The sequence below is a fragment of the Aythya ferina genome (assembly GCF_964211825.1).
Source record: "Aythya ferina genome assembly, chromosome: 16".
Lineage (NCBI taxonomy): Eukaryota > Metazoa > Chordata > Aves > Anseriformes > Anatidae > Aythya > Aythya ferina.
The window spans coordinates 6,724,184-6,748,293 of NC_140315.1; the positions used below are offsets into that span (position 1 = coordinate 6,724,184).

The 24,110-nt window shown below is 36.5% G+C and overlaps 2 long non-coding RNA genes across 2 annotated transcripts in view; both read right to left on the reverse strand.

Moving 5' to 3' along the window:
* The window catches only part of LOC311445538, a 172,073-nt gene that overhangs the window by 99,479 nt on the left and 48,484 nt on the right, over positions 1-24,110 (reverse strand). The gene's annotated exons all lie outside the window — the stretch shown is intronic.
* LOC311445539 lies at positions 1,564-17,212 on the reverse strand. Its single transcript, XR_014698487.1, has 3 exons — positions 17,079-17,212; positions 10,385-10,486; positions 1,564-1,730 (listed from the first exon to the last, which is right to left on the reverse strand). It is a non-coding gene; the product is annotated as an uncharacterized lncRNA (long non-coding RNA).

The following is a 24,110-nucleotide window of genomic DNA, read 5'->3' on the forward strand; positions in this document are numbered from 1 at the left end:
TCATGAAAGTCCAGGGAGGGTGTGAAGACAAAGCTCGTCACTGAGCTGCAGCTCGGTGAATTGCCAGGTCAGCGCCTCACTAGCAAAAGATCAGAGTTATGGTAGGGAAAGGAGCTCAGCAGCCAACGTCTCCACTAGAAAGTGAATTTACTCCAAGTTCATAACTAGCTTTAGTGCACTAATCCTCAGGAAATGGATTAAAGCCTATCTGTTCTGCTCTCCCCGAAGAAACTGGCACAGGAGAGTCAGCAGCAAACTTCAAGATTTGTGCAAAGGGTCTGCTTTTATTCAGTCCTTTTGCATTACTATGAAAGACATTTTAAAGTTTGGATAGAGACCATGCTTTCATTTTCTGTGTCCAGCTACGTAAAACGATAGGGACTGTTCCCACCTTGTGTTACTGGAACACAAATAATTAAGAGACATTCAATTTATTTTAAAAACATGCTTCATATATACACTTCAAAGGTTAAATAAAAAAGCCATTCTCAATGGCTAAATATTTTAATATCACAAGTTTAGATGGGGTACTTTTTTTTTTCTGTCGGTCAAAAATAGATTCATGATTCAAGGCCATGAAGAACTGCTCAGCCACTACAGAAGAACTGAATCGGTCCCACATTGATCCTAAAGGAGCCATTTATGCAGCTATTTTTGTAATCTACCTGCTACATAAACTGTTCCTTTATTTTTCCTCTTAACCTTGGTATCACTTTAACAACTGAACATTTCAAATCTTTGGGAAACTCTGTCAAGAATCTTTAAGAAAAAAATGAAAGAAAAATAAAAGAAAAGTTCCCATGATAAGGCTTTCTATGGCAAACCACAAACTCTATTTTCAACGACAGAGGGGGATTATCCTCATCCCTCTCCATCCTTCATTTCAGAACTACAGCATTGTTTGAGAACATACCAAATAATTTATACAAAAATCCATTGGGAAAATAAAAGAATAGAAAAAGTATATAGCCTTGGAAGCATGAAGTCTTTGTTATAATAAAAGCACACTTGCAAAGTACAAAACCAGGAATTACTTAGAAGTATTTTAGATATGCAGTTACTCATTTCAAAATCCAAACAGAAGATTTTTTAGTATTCAAGCGATTTTAAGAAATCAAAAAGAAGTACTATAATGGACTTAGGCAGAAAAGATCTGCTTTTCCATATTTCATTTCTTTAAATCAAGGCTTAGACTTCTCACTTGTTAATAGTATATTCAGAATATGTGTCAACTGTAAAGAAGTAGTTGGAAGTCTACAATGCTCTTTAATGATTTAGATGACCTTCAAATAGTCTCAATTTAAATAGATTTTAAATGAATCAGGGAGGATTTCAATTATTTGGTTGCACTGTTTTCAACTCCTCTACTTCAAAAATGTATCTTTATGAAGCCTTCACAATAATTTCCCAAAGAAAAGTGATTTAAGACAATTTATTGGAAATTGCATCCATACACGGTAACAGACACCACAGGATTTTGTAAGAAACAGGCTTTCTGCACTGCCTCTGAATCAGATGGTACTTTTTTATTTAAAAAAAAAAAAAAAAAAAAAGTTGATTCTTTAAAAGCTGATTTTGCAAGATGCAGTCATCAGTGTTAATATACTAAGTTAAAAAGACAGGTAATTATATCAGCAAGTCTTTGGGTGAAATAATTTCCGTAGGAACAGCATCCTGGAGTCAACTATCCAAGAAATCTCCCAATTCAGGTTGCAGATATGTAACATCAGCTTTGAAACAAAAGGAAAAAATTAAGTTAAAAACTTATATATTATTTCAACCATTTTTAGCTTGTTCAGTGGATGCTTCATTTTGAAAGTATAATTTAACTGACTAACAAAAGAAGTATAAACCATTTCATGAATGATTGAGACATATACTGTAAACACTGCAGACTTTTATTCTTTTAATATTATTCTTTTCACTATTAAAGAAAATTTATGCATATTTAAAAGTCTGATGTTGAGAAGAAAAATGTAGACACAAGCTTTAAGCATATGTCAGTCCAAAGAAAGCATAGAAAGCAGTCAATCCAGCAGAGAGGAAGGTTTTAATTCTTAATTTAGTGTAAGGCACAAGCTGACAACAAACACAAGTAGCAGCAAGTCTATTTTTTATATTACAATTCCTTGGACCACTTAATCTTTTTCTTTTTTGACCAGCTGGTATATCTGCCCATCCAAGAGCAAAGGTCAGGCATGTATGCCTTGTGGATACAGGCTAGCACATACCTTCCCTGTCTGCCTGTTTTCTCAGTACGGTCATTGCTTTCATTTCATGAAAGAGAACTTAGGAAAGCAAACACATGATCTCACGTTAAGACATCATAAACACACGGCACCATTTATGACACATAAGGGCACTATTGATCACAGAGCACAACCCTGACTTCTTCAAGCCTGATCGATTTCAATGCAATCTTGCTAGAGAAGGGGAAAAGAATAATCTCATGGAGACCTTTTCCTTTCTTTCTGAGCATTTCTCTCCAGAATTTTCATATATGTATGTTCAAGACAGGGACAATTAAACATTTCATACTGTAACCTGCCAATTATTTTATTTCACAGAAAGAGTTTGTGGAACCCTGAGTTTATAACGTATTCAAAATGCATGTGAAATGCCTTCAGAATCATTTGCGCATAATCTAAAGGTTTGAAAATAAAACTGTTGCTGTATCATATTATACTGAAAATCCCATGATCCCATTTCCTCTGTCACCACAGCAGGATAAAAGAACCCTGATTGTGAAGTGTTCTTTCCTGAGGAATCCATTAAAGTGCAGGTCTCTGTATTTCATCAAAGTCCCGCGTTCATCTCCCCAGAGTGGATCACAACTTCTTTGTGTCACTTGCAGTTTCAGGAAACAGTGTTTGCAGAGAACATGTTCATAAATACTCTTTTTAGCTCTCCTTGACTAACAGCAGCATTAAGGCTGAGTGAAGATCGATGTTATTTGAGGACAATTTACTAATTGTGGATGAGTAACAAGGACAAACAAAGGGAGATAGAGTACTATCATAGAAGATTTAGAGTATATTTAGGGCTTTGTTAAAGTATGTAGTTCAGAGGGAGTTTGGAAAATTAATCTGAGGAACCAAAGCAAACATTCAGCTGAGAAAAGTCAGCAGCTATTCACACTGCTGTATATGGTGTCATTTTCTGAACACACACTCAAGTCAAGCTTCAAAATCAGGCAGCTTAAGTACATTCAGAGAGCAAGTGAGCATATTAAATAATGCCAACACTACACCCCATCTCCATGTTTCAAACTGAGATTCTCAACATGACATTAAGAGGGTCTAATAATCGTGGTTGAAATTCATGTTGTGGAGAAACAGCACAAGAAGAAGACCAACATCCAAAAGACTAAACATGGAGGTTTAAAATAAGAAAGGTAGCTTTGCTACCTTGGTGCAAATTATTGACGCTAACTTAATGGTTTGCACAGCAAGCACAAAGCAGCAACTACAGTAAATAATTCTAATAAGATTTGCAGTGATGTGTGATTATCTGCACAATCTACTTTAGGTGCACAAAGATTAATTCATTCACTTTACTATGAGCCCTTAATAGGGAAGCATATCTTGAAAAAGAAAGACACTCTATAGTCAATGGAGGGAGAAAAATTGAGAGGGTGATTTGTACTGGTTCTTTTGGATAGGAGTAATTGCTTTCTGGAAATGTCTGTCTCTCTTCATATACAGGAGAACTAACAACCAGTTAAAGGAAGGCACCACAACTCACAGGTGGATGAAGCCTGCCTCCCATTACTTCAGAATCTCTTTGTGGGTAGACAACTTCCAGCTTCCTCGGATACAGGAAACTCAGATAATGTGTTTTCTGTCCTTAAAACAAAAGGTGATAGCATTTTAAACTGTGGACAGATTTAATTTTAAGACCTTGTTCACAAGGTGAAAGTGTTACTGAGATGTGTGAACTTTTTTTTTTTCAAATCAGGATGTTAAATGTATTTTGTGGATAGATTAAAAAGACAAAAAAAGTTGTGCCAGACCACTGAATCATGAACTTCTATAGAAAAAAAAAAAATTGACAAAAATATGCAAATCTAAGAACAGAGGAAATTTTATTCAGCTCTCACAGATTTATTTTTTTTTGTAAGAACATTAGTAATATACAGCACAAATGCTGTATTCAAAGCATACATGCTCAGACTGTACAAACACCAGAAATCAAAATACTTCAGTTGTAATTTATCTTTCCCCATAGAACAGTAAAGATGAGCTGAATAGTCACTAACCTAAGAGTTTGAAATCAGTAATACAAAAACTTTTATACAATGCACTTTATTGCAAATCAAAGGCTATTGCTTTTAGGACACTACTTATAGTGGCTATTTTTTCCCCCCTAAACTACAGAACATTCAAAAATTTAACCACTTCCAGAATGTAAGCAGCATGAAATAACTGGAAAGTCTGTGGTTTGGCTCTGAGCATATATTGCAAACTGAATGAAGAGAATCCTAGGGAATATTATATTAACAAATCTTCTAAATGAAATTTTAAAATCCTCACACAACTCTAGTAACAGTTATTTAAATCTCTATGATTTTTAAAGAGCTTAAGAATGATTCTACAAAATGCCTTTAATTGCTGGTGAAGTTTGTTGGTTTCATTTCCCCCACATCCCCTGGCTCTGCCCACTGATGGGTCACAAAAGCATGGCAGCCAACATGGAAGTTCATACTGCCAACACGTGATCTGCTCCAGGACTTGAGAAACTAGTACTTTTTCCATGAAAATAAACTGAAAATAACTGCAATGATGGCATCATACTATCATCATGATAACCTATGTATGATCCTAATTCTTACTACTCTTACTGCAAAATCAAAATTTCTTCATGGGACTGTAAGTCTGCCTTAATATTTAATACGATCAAAGGCTTATTTTCAATAATGGGTAAAAGTGCATATACTAGTGTAAGATGAACAATGAGATCATGATTTCTATACAGAAAGCCAAAAATATTTTCAAAAGCAGTGTTTGCTATGGAAAAAATACGTTTATGGATTCTTAGCTGTTTGTTTATCCATCAACTAAAGTCCTGTTTGGAGTGTGGCAGTTCATAAACATTTATTTGGGTTTCCACAGAACTCAAGGTTTATGTCCTCATGAAATAAAATTATTTAAGTACGCAGATCTTTACTGCAAATATTTTTACAAATGAAATATACGGATTTTTTTTTCTTTTTAAATGGCTCTAAAGAGAATAACATTCATAGCTCTGTAAAATCTACTGGCTGATCTGTAACCCCTTGAAATGACTTGTTGCTTATTTACAAACCACATAACACTTCAATTTCATGCCTGTGTCATGAACTCAAACTGAAAAGAAATTTCAAGCATTCGCTGTCTCATTTCCCACAGTATGGTAACTCTCATAGAGGTGAGCAGGCTCTGCCCGCCATGTCCCATGGTGGCAGCACATCCAGCATCACAAACTACAGGGGTTCCACATGCTGGTTGAGGCCACGGTCTGGTTTTTCAGCGCTGAAGCTGCGTTCATCCCTAGACTTCAACAGTTTTGTAGGGAATACCATTTATTTGGACAATCCACGACCTGAAATGTTACTCCTGCTGCCTTGATGTGTTTTTACTGTGGAGAGATTTAATTAAGCCAGCTGTAGGCTGTAATACATCTAGATAACAAACTATAACTTTTCTGTTAGTCATGCTGCACAATTTGGAGTGAATAGCCTACCAGTGCCACTACCTGACAAAAGTTACCATAAAATGCTTGCTGAGCAATCTATAAAAAGTTAGCATGTATTGATGGATTACTCCAGCCCCCTCAGTTTTCTGTAATCATGAAGCATGGCCACATTTTTAGCCTCTGGAGGAAGCTGTATACCGAAGCACCAGGTCAGCTTGGTGACAACAGACCTCGAAGTTACAGGACTGATGGAGCCAAAAGGGTAGGGTAGAGCTGGGCAACATCTCATGCTCAGCAGGAGGGACTTGGTAGCCCATTGCTCATGGCTTGTTCACTGTTCTAACCATGTTTGTCCAGGCAGAGCACCCACCTCGACCCTGGGACACAGCTCATTCTTTCCTTCCACTTCTGCCTGTGTAATAAAGGATTACCACATCAGGTTGCTTACTTCACTTACGTAACTAGATGAGCCAAAACATTTTTAAAATAAAATAAACCACACGCAAGCCTCTAATTCCTTCTTTCCCTTCCAATTTTCTAGGTGTTTCTTTCCAAAAATACAGACATTTTCTGACAGGACAGTTGCAGGTACAAGTTTTACCTCAGTGCCTGAGGCTAGCACTGCATTTCCAATGAGCCACTGACCAGCCATTCAGTGCTCTTCAACCAGGCAAACAGGATAATTCCTATCCATCAGTAGAGTTTTATCTGCATTGTGCAGGACTCTAAACACTGTCGCCTCATAACTGACCATTTACCCTGAAATTACCTCTCTTAACAGTCTTTGAGTGGTTGTCAAAAGACTTATAAACTACAGTGAATTCTGTCTATGCAAGTTGGGCAAATAAGTTTCACCATTACACATTTTGGTCTGTTACTTTCTCCCAAATGACCTCAGAAAACAGATGAATTGTTCATATACTTTGTTGTTGTTGTTGCAGAGTCCGATGGAAACTGCTTTCACCTCCAGAATCCTCCCTCTCCCTGCTCTCAAATTATTGTCTCCCTATTCTTTCTTCCCTCTCCGCTCCTCTTGCTCCTCTTCTGTCCTTTCCCATCTCATTCTAGAAAAGTACCTCAGGAAGTTAGTGCACTCAGCTCCCACTGTTAACCAGGGGAAAAAAAAAAAAAAAAAAAAAAAAAAAAAGAAGAAAAAACACACACCAGAAAACCTCAGAGCCAATTTAGCACATCATCTGCAGGCAATACATTAAGGAATGCAAATTCCCCTGCCTGGCACAGTACCATCCTTCCTCTTACTTCATGCCGTGCTCAGCTGGATGCCAATGCTTTAGAAGAGGAATGCAGCCCCTTCAGAGGAAGTTTAGTAGTGTGGCCTGTAGCCATTTACACATACATCTAATATTAACAGAGATCTTCCCACAGACATGAAGAGCTTGCATTGTCTATTAATGCAGATGTATGGGAGCCCCAGGCTGATGGTTTTCTTCTTGTTTGTTTTTATTAGCTGTAGAATTAATCCTCAGCAGGTTTAATACCTGCCACCATAACTCCTCCAAAGATTTCAGATGGGTAAAATGTAATCTACTTGATGGGTTGTGTGGCTTTGATTAGTAAAACACAAGTGGTTTTGATCAGCAGCAGTATATCAGAATTACAAAATTGTCCTGCCAAGCAATTTCTTGTAGTTACCAGAAAGAAACAAGGGCAAGAGTTGGGTGGAGCAGTGGGAAAAGCACTAAGGAGTTACTAGTAGTATGTGTTTCTTCAGTTTGAATAGAGTGACATGTCGCTGAGGTTAGCATCCCTACCTCAGATAATCATAAGCACTGATGTTCCCTCTGCAACACCCTGCTTAAAAATTTTAAGTCATCTAACGCACAGCATGCACTGTTTTTCAAAGCAGATATAAACTTTTCTATTATTTTAACTGTCAGAACAGACTGCAAGGAGCTTGCATCTTCCATTCACATTTCATTAGAGTATCTGAACATAACTTGTTTTCTCTCAACGTTCTGCTGTGCAGTATTTGCAGAAAGCATTTGACAGCAGAACAAAGCAGTCGTCATCATATCTTGGGCTAAAACAACGACAACAACATTATGACAGGTTCCTTCATCTACCCATGCTTTTGCTGAGCTGAGGGATTTTTCAGCAGTTTTTATTACTTTTGTTTGTTTCTCAGGATACACAAAATGAACACACAAACATAGCCAGCTATTTTAATTAGACATAGGAAAAAAAAACTCAGACAAGACCAGCTTGAATGAGTTTTTTTTAAATAAAACAGTTTTGCACGTTAATTTCAGATCTACCTCAGATGTATTGGGTTTTCTGACCAGCATACATTTCAGATTATACTCATTCAACTGCTACTATTAACAGACAGAAGCAATATCGGTAAGCTTGCTCTGTTTCTTAAGACTATGAATGTCTTAATATCCACAATTTTGTTTGCTTTTAATTGTGATCTTTATGACTTCAGAATGATGTCAAAAGTCCTCATTTTTGGTAACCTGAATGCAACAAGGGCATCATGCAAACTGTTCCCGAAGGGTCTTTTCCCCCATAACTCAGTAGCATAATATGGCAATTCCAGGCTTTGAGATAGCCTGACTTTATCCTGAAGAAGTTCAGGAAACCTTTTAGTGTCTCCAGGTCAAATACTCAAATGGCCTGAACCCTGAATTCTCTTCAAGAAAGCTTCTCTCCAAAACCACATGAAGGAGCTTTGGGAATGGTTTTTAGGAATCATTGCTTTGCCCAAGCATGTCAAGACACTTGACCTTCAGCATTGCAGCTGCACCTGGGGTGAGCTCCAGCATTTCCTGGAAATGCAGAGCTTACTTAGCCACACTGCTTGCACTAAGTAAAATATTTAGTTGTTTAATAGCTAGCTCTCTCACTGGTAATAATTACACTGCCAAGATTACACTCTGTTGTTAAACCTTGTATTGGTTTAATTAAAAAGAGGTACTTTATTCTGTATTCTTAAGTAAAAGCTATCATAAAATAATTCCCCTGGCCAAGGTACCAGTAAGTTCACAAAGAAAGGCCTGTTTTGCTGTGCTGTGGTGAATACAGCTTTATTCTATGGTCTCACTGGGAGCATGCACAGATTAGACGCTACTCAGTGCAGAAGGATAGCAGAACTATAAAAATATCTTCTATTAAATGTTCAGAAATCCTATTAACAGCAGCCATGAATCACAGAAAAATAGGACTAGAGAAATAAATAACACAAGACAGATATTTACACAGAGAATCTCTGCTTTTTCCTGTTATGTCTGATCACAATTTCCTCAATAATGCTCCTTTCAAAATGATTTATTGTGGAGCAAAACCTGAAAGTGTTATTGATGCTTCTTTTTGAAGAACAGGCTGCAAATATTCAAATGCTTCCTTTTTAACTAGTCATATTCTCCTTCTCTGTCCCTTCATCTGAATGAACATCATATTGGAAACATTTTGAAGTTCTTTATACTTCAGACAATAAAAATATATCGTTTCCTTATTAATTACACTGTTGAAGCGTATGTAGTGAAAATGAACAATCATGATGACACATAGCAGAAAAATAAAATGGCTTCGAGGCTATCTGAAGAAAAACAAATCTCAAATCTATAATTCATATTGATGAAGACCAAACAGGAAATACTGATCAGACAACTGAGCGATATCAGAAGTAAACAATTGAATTCAAATACTGTGTCAGTACCACACAGATATGTTAAAAAACAAAATGTCTCCCCATGGTCTGTAAGTCATCCCTTTTACACAAAGTATCCTATAGGTGGAGAATAGGACAAGCGTATAGGATTGAAAGGAAAAAAAAAAAAAAATCAAAAAATCAATGCTTTTTAGTTTACCAGACATCTTTGAACATCATGATTATGTGTTATCATGGACTCATGGAGGGATTTTATCACTACAGGAAAGCACAAAATTGAGCCAAAGCCTACCATGCCAGCTGAGTTAAACCCCAAGTTTCTGATATACAGAGAATTGACATCCACCGAGGACTGTTGCTTAGGTAGTCAAGTTACAGTCACATGTGTTCACTTTGAGAGACCAACTGATTTAAATAGGTATTTTTTCCACCCATGGAAGATTAGAGCTAAACTTCTAAGAGTACAAAAGATTGCACACACACACAAAAAAAAAAAAAAAAAAAAAAAGAATTTTAAGAAAATGTTGAGTTTGATGTATAGGGAAGTTCTTAACTAGTTGTAATAAATGCTCTCCCTGAATTATACATTTAAAAAGGTATATTTCAGTAAAAATCTAGCAAATACATAGAAATGTTAGCTAAGGTCCTCCAGTATCTTTCAAAATGCATTAAACCATGTTGGTGAAAAATCAGCAACTTTTTTTCCTCTTGCTCTCAGTTTGAGAGAGTTTAAAGATGCTGTCACAATAAGGTCACACTAAAACAGCAACTGCTAATAATACAAAATTATGTCCCTAGCAGGATCTGAACCACATTCTTGATACTTAAGCATGTTAGACATTTAATTTACATTTCTGAAAGCTCTTTAGATATCGCAGAGTAGCTGCCATGTGATACCATACCAAAATAGAAGGAGAACCTGGAGCAGAAAGGGGAATGTGCTGACAGTGACGGAGGTGGTGATAGTGATCACCATTTCTGACATCTTCTCGTGTCCAGTGCACTAGATCAGATGTGTCTGAAAACCCAGATAACTCAAAGAAAAAAAAAGCAGATACGCAAATCATGCTCCACGCATACCTGTTCTACCAGCCCAGTAGAAGGTCAATGGGACATTTGGTAGATGGTAGGTGTTCCTTGGTTCAAGACAAATGACTCCACTAGATGCAACTTTTCTACCACCTAAAAAAAAAAGTATTTGATATTCCTGTGACTGCTGTGCACCCATTTTAACTCCATAACATCAAACAAAAAAGTGTCCAGAGCTCAAGCACACAGACCAGTGTCCTGTAACCAAAAACCTTGTTTGTGTCAAATGCAAGGGAATAGAAAGAGATTAGACATCATGGTGAAGGGAAAAAATAAAAATAAAAACCCGATGTGGCTTTTATTCTAGACCTATAGAGTTCTGATCAAGGAAACATAGCTTGCCAACATTTGCTATCCCACTTAGCACTGGAAACATCTAGAGTATGTGGCAATGGCAGGTAAAATACCACTAAGAGTTTCAGCTCTCTCCATCCATCATTTCATTCATCCATCATACTGAATTATTCATTATCATTCTGCCTAGCCCACATGCTGTAGCTCCTCTTCTGTAAAGAGTCTGTTTACCAAGTTTCCTCCCCCAAAAAACATTAGTGAAGATGAAGAAAATAACATTTCCATACAGAAACAATAAGCTTTTACCTGTAGTACCCATGGAGGAAAATTCACTTTGACAAGCTACTGCTTGAACTTTATGAGTGTCTTAAAACATCTTGTAATCAAGCCTACAGAGCACTATCTGGCTATTAACATGCTTCTGAAGAATAGGTTGTTGTTATTTTATTTCAAAGCCTTTTTTCAGGACAGATTTCTCTTACGTTGATGATAACAAAGGCTATCAGGATATACCCATTATAGCTCCTTGAAATCCACTCTTGAGCAGCTTCAGACAGTTTTTCAGCATTTTACAGCAGCATTATTTTAATTTCAGCACAAAACAAAGACATATTGCATTGTCTTCCCCCTCTGCACACATCCCTACATCATGGCGATGTTAGTCATGAATCAAACTACACAGCGTTCAGGAGATTTTTTTCATTATGCCAACTCATTATACAAAGCAAAAACTAGCATTAAATAATACATTTAAATAACAAATGTGTATAGCTTTTGACCATTTTCCCCTTATTGCTGCTAGGAAGTACAGCCACCCTGCACTTCGTGAACCTGCCTGACGGTGCTGGTTCTTACAGGGACCAGAAGGGCTCTGGAGCCCAGAGAATGAGAACAGACCAACATCTCTGGTCCTCACAAGGATTTTCACTTGTTACCTCTCTCTCAAGCAACTTGCTCTTTACACATCTGAGGAGAGATCCTGTCTGCATACCCGTGCACACTGAGGACCAGCAGACAAGCTTTAATTTTGCTTCCTGATGCCTCAGTCTGACATGCCTGAAAGGAAGAATTACATTAGACTCATGTTCTTTGATTCTGACTCAATTTGATTTCCACCAGAATGCCAATAAAGTGCTACTTTCAAGCATTTCATTAGAAGAGCTAACGTCAAAAGCTTATGGCTCTTGTGTATGTAAAACAATTTAGGATGCCATTTTTTCTGAAAGACAATCTACAAAGAAGGACAAGTTCTTTCTATTTCATGTTTTCCAGGAAGGTAATATCATTCCAGGGGTAGGATTGTTTTGGAGGCTAATTATGCATTCCTGCTGCACTTTTAATAACAGCAGCATTTCAGAGTGCAGCAGCAGAGACAAGCACAGCCAGGATGAAGGGTCTGTCAGCATTTTATGATAAAGCATTATCTGCACAGGGTTACAACATGGCCTGGCAAAGCACTGATGTGAAAGAGGACAAGTCAGAGCTGGGAGAAAAATCATTCAACAAACATTAAAAAAAAAATTAACCCTATTTATCTGAACATCTTTTAAAAATGGACTAGAATACCAAAAGCACCACTGAGAAACAATTATTCTAAACCTACACAGAGTTTATACAGTTAAATGTCCCCATGCCATGCTATATGTTTAAACTGGGTGTCCAGCCAAAAAGCTCAGTTTGCAGAAGAAACTCATTCAAGCACCTTGAAGAAAAAAAAAAAAAAAAAAAAAAAAAAAAGAAAAAAAAAGAGTCCATGAGAAAGGACTCAATTTAGGACTTAACACAGGGTACTAACTTCCCATCAAGGAAGAACTGTAAGCCTGAACACTGATTACTACGTCCTTACAAAGAGAAGAAAATATATCCTAAACTCGGAGGGGAGATAAAAAAAAATAAATAAATTAAAAAAAATCTACCACCCTCCCAGAGAGGGAATGGAGATGGACCTGGAGCCATGCAGTAATGTCAAGAGGCAGAAACCAGCTCCTCCATATTTCCCCCCACTCTCAAAGGCCATTTCTGGAAAGAAGGGCTCCAGAAGGTGTTAGGAAAATTTGAAACTACTAAGCTAATTCATTTATTTATTATAAATATCCAGAAATTCTGTTGATTGAAGCCTTTGAATACTTCACCCATTAACAAATAACTGTGCCCTGGAAGCTTGAAAACTACCTTGCTCACACATTGAAGGAGTGAGAATTAGCAACCTGATGTTTCAGCATGTTGACTAATTTATTTTTTCCCCTTCCTCTTACCTTAAAATGTCTCTGAGTTTAAAAACAAACCCACCCAGTTTCCTCACAAGAGGAAACCATCACTTCATTCTGCTATGCAGAGAGAAGAAAAGTTCAGAAGACTTCTGTAGGTCAAGTGTCAGCTCTCTCTGGCTTTTCTTCTCTTGCTTTAAGTTCTCCAAACAGCAATCAATATTTGCTGTAAAACCCAGTCCTGAACAGGTGAGTTAAGGATGGAGTTTCATTAATTGAATCCCTCTGTGTCCCTTTCTGTTTATTTGCTCAGATCAGATCTTTGAGGTTAGCTGAGCCTTCAGTTTTGTGTGTGTTTGTTTTAAGGATCACATAACTTTGTGTTCTCCACAAAAATAAGAATGACATTCCTAATTACCATGGTAAGCAATCACATTAAATTAGAAGATGCTCTTAGTCATCTGTTTATGGCTGATCTTTGACAACATACCTTGAACAGTGGCACAGACAACCAGGAAGCCCTTCAAGGTTCAGAGGAGAAAAAGCTTGGGACAGTGCACTTGATCAATGTCACGACGAGTGTCAAGAGATGGTCATTATTGCCCTGTAGATTTATTGCTTAGGTCAAAGCAAATTACTTTTTCTCTTCAAGCTTTTTCCTGGCTATGTTTTTAATCTCTGTCTTTCTCTCTCTGCTATGGTGCAGGCTGACTGTGGGCTCTCTGTGGGACTAGGGAGTCTCTTTAGTCAACGGCCAGAAATTTTGGCAAAACATCCCCTAGAAATCAGAACAAAGGTATCTTCCATTCTAAGAAATTTTATTCCCCATTCTCTCTAAGCACAAGCTCATACCTAAAAATAAAGGCAAGAGACATTTATTTCGCTAGCACAAGTTCAGTGGCACACTTATGCTTTTACATGATAAAGCCTCTTTGATGTGGCAGCGCAGTACCACATTGCTTAGAAATAAACACCCACCAAAAGTGCAAGACAAGGATTTTTGTAAGGCATTTGTACAAAAATAAATAAATAAGTAAATAAATAAACACAAATATACACTTCCAAGGCACGCCTTCACAAGTATATCACAGGAAGAGGTTGCACACAGCTAACACATTAAATGACAGTCATCTTTCTGTAAAAGCCTACTGCACTGCAAAATCTGTGCTGGAGAAAAGTCTGTCTTGTTCTCAGATTCAAAGAAACAACATTCATACCACCCCTCTTTACTTTTATAAATATAGGCATAGATATTTGCAAAGAGAAAATCTGGAGAGTATTTCAATAGCAAAAAAAAGTGAGCCTTTCAAAACAGATATATGTTTTGATAAACCTGAGGGAACATAAAACACATTTGATTGCATTTTTCTCTTTATTTCTTTCACAAATCTTCTGTGATTAGTCAAATAGGTAAATCCTATCACTTGTCATTGGGCAGGGCTTTTCCCCCCTCAGACCTGGGATTACTCATACATCAGACATTCCAGGCATGACCTGCAACACAGCTACTGCAGGGTTTCCAACTTTGTTTTTAGGGGAAAAAAAGTACAATATATCTATTGAATTTGGTGGGAGACACAAGGACCTATTAGGAAAGAGAATGAAAAAGAAAAATCAAAACTAATTGTCCGTTTAAGGCATAGTTTAAAGGAAGGCATAGGAATGCTGAAAGGCATATAGACTTTACTTTGAAACATGAAAAGTAATATCTGCAGTCAGGCTATCAAAATAAATAAATAAATAAATAAATAAATAAATCACAGACTAGAACAGCATACCTGTATTTCTGACTATGCCAATATAAATATACCTTCAGAATTTTTTCCCCTTGTAAGCAAGTTTCATGTCAGACAGGCAACAAAATATAAAGAACACATAAGAATATTTGATTCTTTATCTGCCACCACAAGAGCAACAAAATTAGCTTTCCATATTTACAGCCCATATTTCTGACAGTTTTTCCACTAAATTATGCTGAGCATCAAAGTCCTCCAGGTTTCTTTTATTCCAGAATTTTGAGGTTTACCATTAGTTTCCATTAAGAGTTTATACAGATACTGTATATAAGTATATAAGATAGTAGACAATAAGTGTAAATATACAGGCAAGAGAAATGCTCTGTTAACTCACAATTTCCTCTGTAGACTTATAACATAGAAGTACATTTTATAAATAGAGTATTCACAATGAAAAGAGATGGGATTTCATCTTTACGAAGGCAAGGCATTAATGTCACCTAAACGCCTCTTACTTAGGGCATTATCTTTCTGACGTACACATCCAGATGGTGATGTGGACACCATAGCCCAACCCACGTTCTCTGAGTTCTCCTCCACTGCAGTGGCACACTGTGGATAGCACCCATGGTTTCCCAGTCTTAAAATAGTCAACAAAGACTGGATCTAGCAGAATCAGTAAGCCTTTTCTTACCATTTCTTACTCAGTTATTAGGAACAGTATGTTGTTCTCACAGATTTTGTACCTTTATATCAAAAGCAAATTCCTCTAGACATAGCTAGAAGTTTGTGGTTTCAGTTTTCTTTGTTTGTTTTTTGTTGTTTTTAATAAAAAAGAGCAGAACTAGATTTGATTGACCATATTCCAAATTTATAGTGTTTCACTTTTTCCAGAAGTTGAGGTGTACCAGATTCGCTGGTGACTTTCATCAACTCTTCAGTTTGACTGAATTGGTATACCTACTGCTTACCCTTCAGGGAGATTTTGGCAGAGGTTTATAGCTCACTAAAATGAAAATTTAAGGCAAAAGCATAAAAAGTACATTTATTTAAAATGTGAGTGAAGGGTAAACTGGCATGAAACTGATCTAAGCCTAGAAATTTTAATATTTGTGCCCTGCTGATACTGAGGAATAAACATGCATGTATAATATGCATTTATTCTATAGGCAGATTATCCATGTTACTAAATGCAAAATGTTAATTTTCAGGCACTTATATGTTGACAATCACAAAACTACAAAAAAGCACAGCAGGAATTCTCTGCTATTCTAATATATGGTAAAATATGAGTTATTTGAATTGCACAGGAGGCTGGGGAGCAATAAAATGGGCTTGCAACTAGATTGTATAATGAAGTCCATGGAGGTTGGGTAGAAGTCCAGAAAAATATATTAACATAAAATATTAATTAAGAAGGCAAGACCTTCATTCTAGCAATAACTTTCAGGTTTTAGAATATATGTTATTTTGCATAATAAGAGTCAAGTTTTCCAAAGAGCTTCAATAGAAAGTCAAAAAGACCATATTTTGATAAGAAGAGAGTTTACTTCTTTGTAGCCATATAGAAGCATGAGATACTAGAAATAAAGAGAATTGTACTTCAAGATGTCTTTTAAAATTGCACAGCCTCAGGAAGACATCATACTTTTGGTCATTGCAGCATCTCTATCTTATTACACTGCTTACAAATGGCCAATGAATAAATTGATTTCTAATCATCAGAGTAGCAAAATCAGGAGCAGTCTCCTGGCAGAATGAGCGGGGATAGGAAACCAAACTGAGTTCTTAAGACTGATCATCATATTTTTATGGTCAGGATTACTTTATGTATCTTTCTCTGCAGGCAGAGAAAAAACTTGCTATCAAGGAGGTGGCTTTCAGTAAAACTTACCCAAGTTATTTTTCCCCATCTCTGAGTTGGGTTCTCCTAAAGCTTATTATGCCCATCTTACTAATTTCTCCTAGCAGACCACAAAACAGAATACAAAAAGAAACAAGGCAACTGTGGGTGCACACAGCAGCCTAAACCCAACTGCATGTCTGAAGTGGCAGCTTTGTTGTTGGGAACATCTGAAAATGAGAATTAAACTGAAACTCCATGCAAACAACCACTTGAATTGTAACAGCTCAAGCAACATACTCACACCATGAACTGTAAAGTCTTGAAGTTGAACACACACGGATGGAATTTTGTTTTAGAACATCATCAAGAAAAAAGGCAAACTTTACAGAGCTAGCTGGAAAGTACCTGCAGGGCTTACCGAATATTTTGGTTCCAGCCAGTTTAGGAACATAATTATTACCTCTTTTTATTACTTTCTAAACCAATTCTATTAGAAAACCTTCCGTATCCCTCTTCTACTAGAAGGAATGAAGAAAGAAAAGAAAAAAGAAAAAAATAAGGAGGAAAACACTATTAACGCCCTCTTCCTCCCTCACACTCACTTTTTCTGGTGGCAGCAGCAGAACACTACACTTTTCATGAGATGTAGCCATGCAGACAGCAAAACAGAGGCCCCAGACCCCTATCAGAGTTATGGCCAAACCAGCTACTGCCCCCAGCCACACCTGGGGCAGCACAATCCCCCCCCCACAACACAATCACCCCAAGCTAGCCCTATTATGGTTCTCAGCCCATCCAGAATACTTCCAGGTGACTTTGTTAAGCAGACATCATTAGATATCACTTTAATTACCAGTCTGATTAAGACAACAGCATGCCTAGCTTTCAAGCCAGAGAATTGTAAATAAAAGCAAAGAAACACTTAGCATTGACAATACTTACAGCCTCTTTTGTTCTCAGACCATTAATCACCGTCTCAGGTTGGGGAGTTTAAGAACAATTTGGCAAGACTATAACTTCAATAAAGCTTAAGAAAAAATAGCTGCTTCTTTTTTAAAATGTATAGATATGCCTTCAGCTATACTTCAGAAATGGTTTAGAATTCATTTCTAAGCCAGAAACTGTAACAATACATCTTATTATTAAATGTGAAACACAGGGATTCTGCTGCCAAATAAATCTCCAGTAGTACAAAGTCCTCCAGGACCATCTTCTGTTCCACCTCCAAGTTTTTCATCACTTGCTGCCTAAGGCCCAATTCCTGCAGTAACTTTGCCCACCTCCAGAGCCTCTCCCCTCCGCCTTCTCCCTTCCACTCCTATTGTTCAGTTATTTGTTAAATCATTTTTGTCAAGATAATTGGACTTTCCAGAGCCTGATGCACCGATTTAAGGTGAAAGGGACATATTTACTTTCTCACACAGAGCCAGTGAATCAATTTCCCTCCTGGCAGCCTCCCTCTAATAAAATATTTTTCTCTCTTTTTACTTAAAAGCTTATAAATACCTCTTTGGTAGAGAAAGTCTCTAACCTTTGTGCCTCCCTGCTGCACCTTTGTGAATGACAAATTGAACTCACTAAAGGTGTAGCCTTCTGAAAGATGAATTGTGTATTTAAACAAGTTTGCCTGTGGCACCCCCTCCCCATTTTGCCTTTTCAGAGCTTACCCATTGCTCTTGCCTCTCACCCCTTACTTATGCCCACAGCATTTTCTAATGGAGGTGAAAAAACACCAGGAGCAAATCTTTTTTCTTTCTCTTGAACACAGAACACAGACAAATATCTGCTAATGACAAAGTATATTATTTTCTGCTTCTTGGCTGTTTGTAAGTTTATGATCAATGTTATCAGGACTGGGTGGATATCTGGAAAAGCAAAGCATTTCTATTACACCTGTTGCACTGCAGAATGTCCTGGTGAAAAGATAGTGAAGAATTAAACGGACTTCCTCCATCTTTTTCTGCTTGTACCCTTTTTTTCATTTCAGAGTTATAATGGTAGAAGTATAACATGCTTATCTTTTCCTTGGATATTACATTTCAACAATGGTAAACTCATTTAAGATTAATTTTGTACTGGGAGCTGGGAAAAAAAAAATACACTTTTTCTGGAGATGACTAAAAAACTTTTACCTTTGCATTTTTTTATAAGGGGAATGGATGGGAAGGGTGAGTGGATAGCTATGGGTTACAAGGAACTCATATATATCTTAAAGTATGCTGAAGTAAGCCCCGATGTGAACAGATATTTAGACAGTTATTTAAACTGAACACTTCTGGCCCTACTTCACCTTCTCCTCTAAAAGCCCCCATTTACACACACAAACATGTGCAAACCCATGGTACTAATTCCAATTTTAAGATCAGAAGAATTTCTTAAGAATTTTTAATTATTATTATTATTTTTTAAGAAGTCCCTTGGAGATTATCATAACCCAACTGTAAAAGGCCCTGTAGCCCTGCCTTGAAGTTAGTGTTCCCTTTGGAGCATGAAGCTGGACTGGAGACCACCAGAGGTGCCGTCCAGACTGAACGATTTTGTGTTCAGCCCCTGCAGTAGATGTTCAGGAGGTCCTCCAGCACAAAAGCCATAGATGCCATCTGACACTACCTGTGTTTGCACCCATTTAAAAAATACATCAGTATTTGTCTGAAAATTGCAACTGGGCATTTGTGCTGGGAATGCAAGCACTGATGTGTCCTACCTGGGAAGCCCTGGCTACAAATTGGCATTGGAAAATGATGCTTCTCATTGTTGCAAAAGCAAACTATTCTTCCCCTTTATGGGAAATACAAATCATAATGCTTTCGTACATATTTTGCAGGTAATTATACTATATATATGTGTGTAATAAATTACTAATCAATTATTTTAACTGTGCTTTCTTTTTACTTTATTGGCAAACCAGGCAGATCAACTACTAATAATAAAGTATGCTTTTCTCTCCAAGATATTTGATATATATAAAATATGTCTGTTTGTGTAAACAGACATATATTTGAGCTTGCAAATATTGAGCACTTGATTTTTCAGTGTGAGCATCTCAGCATATTGCTAGAAGAATAAATATCTTATTGAGAAGATTTGTTTATGCAGGTGTAGGTTGTGGGGGTTTTTTTGGTTGTTGTTGTTCCCCTACATTCCTCCCAAACAACAGAAATGCTTTCTCATGTAAAAGCAAGTTATGTTCATTCTATTCCTGTTGTGGATCATTTTTATAAGACATCTCTGGTGGTGTGCCTTAAAGTCTCCTCCCTCCCTTGGCTGATTAAAATCTAATGCTGCAGAGTTCACTGCTCTGTTCCAGTAGGGTATATAAGAAGAAGAAAGGTTTTGTATCTCCCTTAGAGAAACCTTGTTGTTTGTTTGTTTGTTTTGTTTTTTCTTTCCACAGGAGTGGAACATTTACAGTAATGGTGTGCAGTGACCTTCTTCTCCTCATCAAAGATCTTTAGTGGCCATCAGAGTGGCTTACTTACACATAAGCACCTTTAGATTCAGAAATTGTTAGATTATTAAACTTATTTCACTTACTAAAGTTCATAGCTAAAAATTGAGACAAACACTTCATGTCTGTCTGAATCTTCTCTAGAAATGAAAGAATGATGTAAATTTACAGAATCACAGAATTTTCACAGAATTTTCTAGGTTGGAAGAGACCTCAAGGTCATCGAGTCCAACCTCCAACCTAACGCTAACAGCCCTCCACTAAACCATATCCCTAAGCTCTACATCTAAGCGTCTTTTGAAGACTTCCAGGGATGGTGACTCCACCACTTCCCTGGGCAGCCTGTTCCAATGCCTCACAACCCTTTCTGTAAAGAAGTTCTTCCTAACATCTAGCCTAAAACTCCCCTGGCTCAACTTAAGCCCATTCCCCCTCGTCCTGTCACCAGGCACGTGGGAGAACAGGCCAACCCCCACCTCTCTACAGCCTCCTTTAAGGTATCTGTAAAGAGCAATAAGGTCACCCCTGAGCCTCCTCTTCTCCAGGCTGAACAAGCCCAGCTCCCTCAGCCGCTCCTCGTAGGACTTGTTCTCCAGGCCCCTCACCAGCTTCGTCGCCCTTCTCTGCACCCGCTCAAGCACCTCGATGTCCTTCTTGTAGCGAGGGGCCCAAAACTGAACACAGTACTCGAGGTGCGGCCTCACCAGAGCTGAGTACAGGGGGACGATCACCTCCCTTCTTTCTTTCTTTGCATGTTACAGTCTTTTAGAAAATTGATTTTTTTTCTGCCAAATATTTCCACTCTGCCAATTCACTGACAGAGATGTTTATGAAGATTCTTGAAATTATTTTTTGTATCCTTGATGGAAAAAAAAAAAAAGGAAAACGTTTTTTCATATTTACAGCTAAAATAAAAAAAAGTTTTAAACAAACTAGAGTAAGTTGTACAATTAGTAAAAAGATAAAAGAGGTTGCACAGTGTCTCATGAATGTTTCCCCAAACAAACCCCAAAGAAAGAACAAAAAAGCTTGACGAATGGAAAGTGACAATGAAGCTCAAAGAAATTTAAGCCTGCTCCTCAGTTGTTGTTTGATGTGATGGTATCATCTGCAATACCCTTCTCATACTGCAAGGTAGTTGCCAGCTAGTTTTACTGCAAAACCAAGAAAGGTGAAGATGGTTGGGAGTGGTTAGAAGTGATTCTAAGGTTATGCACCAAAAAAAAAACAACAAAAAAAAAAAAACAGTAACCTCAAATTGTCTGGGATTAAACCATTAACTCCACTGAGATTTCAGCTTTTATTTACACTACATGGAAGTCAAGGGTGCAATAACCATTTTATTAGCATGGATTTTCAGTGCTTTTGTAAGTGTGTGTCATAGACTTAATGCTAAGTAGATGTACAAGTTCAGAATGTTAATTATTCATTCAGCAGAAGCAAAAACAAAACCTAATTGGAATGAGGCACACCATTGTTGCCAGTGACCTTTTTTGGTGTAATTACAAGTTCCTGCCTAGGCTTCTTCATGGAATTCCTCTTATGTTTTTCACATATTTAACTTCAAGTTCTTTAAAATCTTTTCTGTCATAGATAGTTTGTGCTGAAAAAAAAATGAATGCACTTCACAAGAAAAGGTTCTGTCCCCTAAATCTTCCTCATTTTTTTTTTTTTTCCTCCTAAATAGAGCACACAAAAAACAGTACTTTGGTGTTTTCAATACTCAAGTTGCAATGCTATTCAGATCTTACTGAACTTCCTTTTCAATGGGTGAGGAATTTTAAAGTTTAAGGGCAATTTAGAGCAGACACAAGTTAAGATATTCATCTATGAATGAACTTTTTGAAGTTTTATCCTTCAGTTTTGATATTTACTACATATCACATAGAGTACACAACAGTCATATTTCCTGATCTGACAGGGAAATCTTCCTGATCTGGCAGGGAAACTTTTTTGTTTGTTTGTTTTTTAATAAATTATTTCTTGGTTCTGTTTAAAACCAAAAGTGAACATTAGCTTTGAAAAATAAATATATATATATAAATTAATTCTTTTAGATCTGACTCTTCTGAAGATAAGGCAGAAAGTCATGGAAAGTTAAGGCCTTGATTCAGCAAAGCACATCCTTAACTGTATATTAGGTTCTTGTTGAGTTCACTAACACCAGTCAAATACTTAAAGATAAACCCAGATTTAAGTTCTTTGCAGAAGTAATGCTCTTTCTGACTAAATCTGATTTGTTGTTTTTTGTTTGTTTGTTTGTTTTGTTTGTTTGTTTTTGCTTTTTTTCTTCATTTTTTTTTCTTGTTTATTTGTTTATTCTGCTCAGTTTGTGGAAAGATAAGCATTTAATAACCATTTGTAGAGCAAATTCTATGCTTTAGCAGCAAGAATTCATAGGCAACCATGAATAATATGAAACTGCCTGTAATAAAAAGCTAAGTACAATTTAGCAAAAACTTTACTTAATAAAGCCATGTACGACATAGGCCTTTGTAACAAAGAATGGATATTACTAAGAAATAATAATAAAAGAGATGATTCTTGGAGTGATGATGCAGTGAAACAATCTACTCATTAGTTGATTTCGTAACTCTTTTCCTGAAGATTTTAACTCTTTAAGAGAAAGGGCAGAATTTCATAATTTGTAGAATTTCTTTGCCTTAGAAGGATAGCTGTTTTGTTACAAAACAATAATATAAAACAAGAATAATTTAGAATTAGGAACAGCTTTAGTTTAACATGTTTTTTTTTTTTTTTTTTTTTTTTTTTTTTTTTAAACCAAAAGTACCAGCATACCTATCTGGGCTGATTTATAGGGATTAGAAACAAACATTTATGTTATTTTTTTATTTTTTTTTTTTAAGGAACCCTCTATGCATATTGAAACACGTTAAAAGACATGCTACACTACTACAATAAAACCACCAAAATACAATGTAAAATTTCCTATAAATTGTTATGCTTTTTAAGAGAGAATTTAACACAAACAGTCAGAAGCTTGTGAAAGTATTTTAAACATGAGGAAATGAAAGAACTGGAAGTGGTATGATAAATGCTCCCAAATGTGCTTTAAAATATATATATAATTTATTTATTTATTTCAAAATTTGAATTTTTTATTTGTTTCAGGAAAAAAAAAAAAAGTTTATTCAGTGGAGAAAGATACCATCAGTTTTTTCAACATTAACAAGTTTTAAAAAGTAAAAAAACTACAAACATGACTTGTTAAGAATCTAAACAGCAAGCAATAGCATAGTATACCTGACTAAATTTACGCTTTATGATTCTTTAAACAAATTCACATAATTAGCTGTGATTATGCACTACAGAATGAGATTTTGATTTAGAATAGAGTCAATGCAGTGTAGGAGTAAATCTTGAAAACAGGTTGATACACAAGCACTATAGAAAGTTTGGAGCTTTACAGTAAATGTTTGCCAAAAGAAGCCCTTGGATAATGCAATTCATCCAATTTAATGTCTCCTTCTTCATAATAAACTGACTGTGATACTGCAGCACAATAGCCATTGGCCAAGAGAACTGCTATGAATCTTAAGTGATCAACATGATTAAGAATAAATACAAGAACAACTTATAAAAATAAAATCTAGGTTTAAAGCCAGAAGTCCCATTTAGATAACTTTTAGTATTATTATAGGTCTGCACATTTAAACTAATTATATAATTAATATACTGGTGGGAATATGAAACATTATTTATTGATGTTCAGTGTTTACATTATTTCAGCAGCTAATATCCTCAGGCTGAGTATTCATTGGAATCATCATATCTCATTGTTTGGCCATCTTATGATACAAACAGAAGCTATTTTTTCTCATTAAAACAAAAAGTAAAAGCAAAATGTAAAGCCAAAACCATTGTATTTCCTCCAAAACTTGAACTAAGTGATGTCATTTTACTGTGGAAGTGCCATTAGAGGTGACAGGCTGAGGCTGGTTTACACTCGTCTTTGTTTGTTCTGGTACTTTGATTTTTTGTTCATTGGCCTTTTTTGAGCAGCTTCCTTACCTTGTGGTTGTTTGTTTGTTGTTTTTTTGTTGTTGTTGTTTGTTTTGTTTTGTTTTCAGATGTCCTTCCTCTTCTTGAACTAAACCCCTACTTAGTTTTCTTTCAATTTCTGGGCTTAGCCCAGTATGACTACAGCCTAGGTCAAGCATGGCTG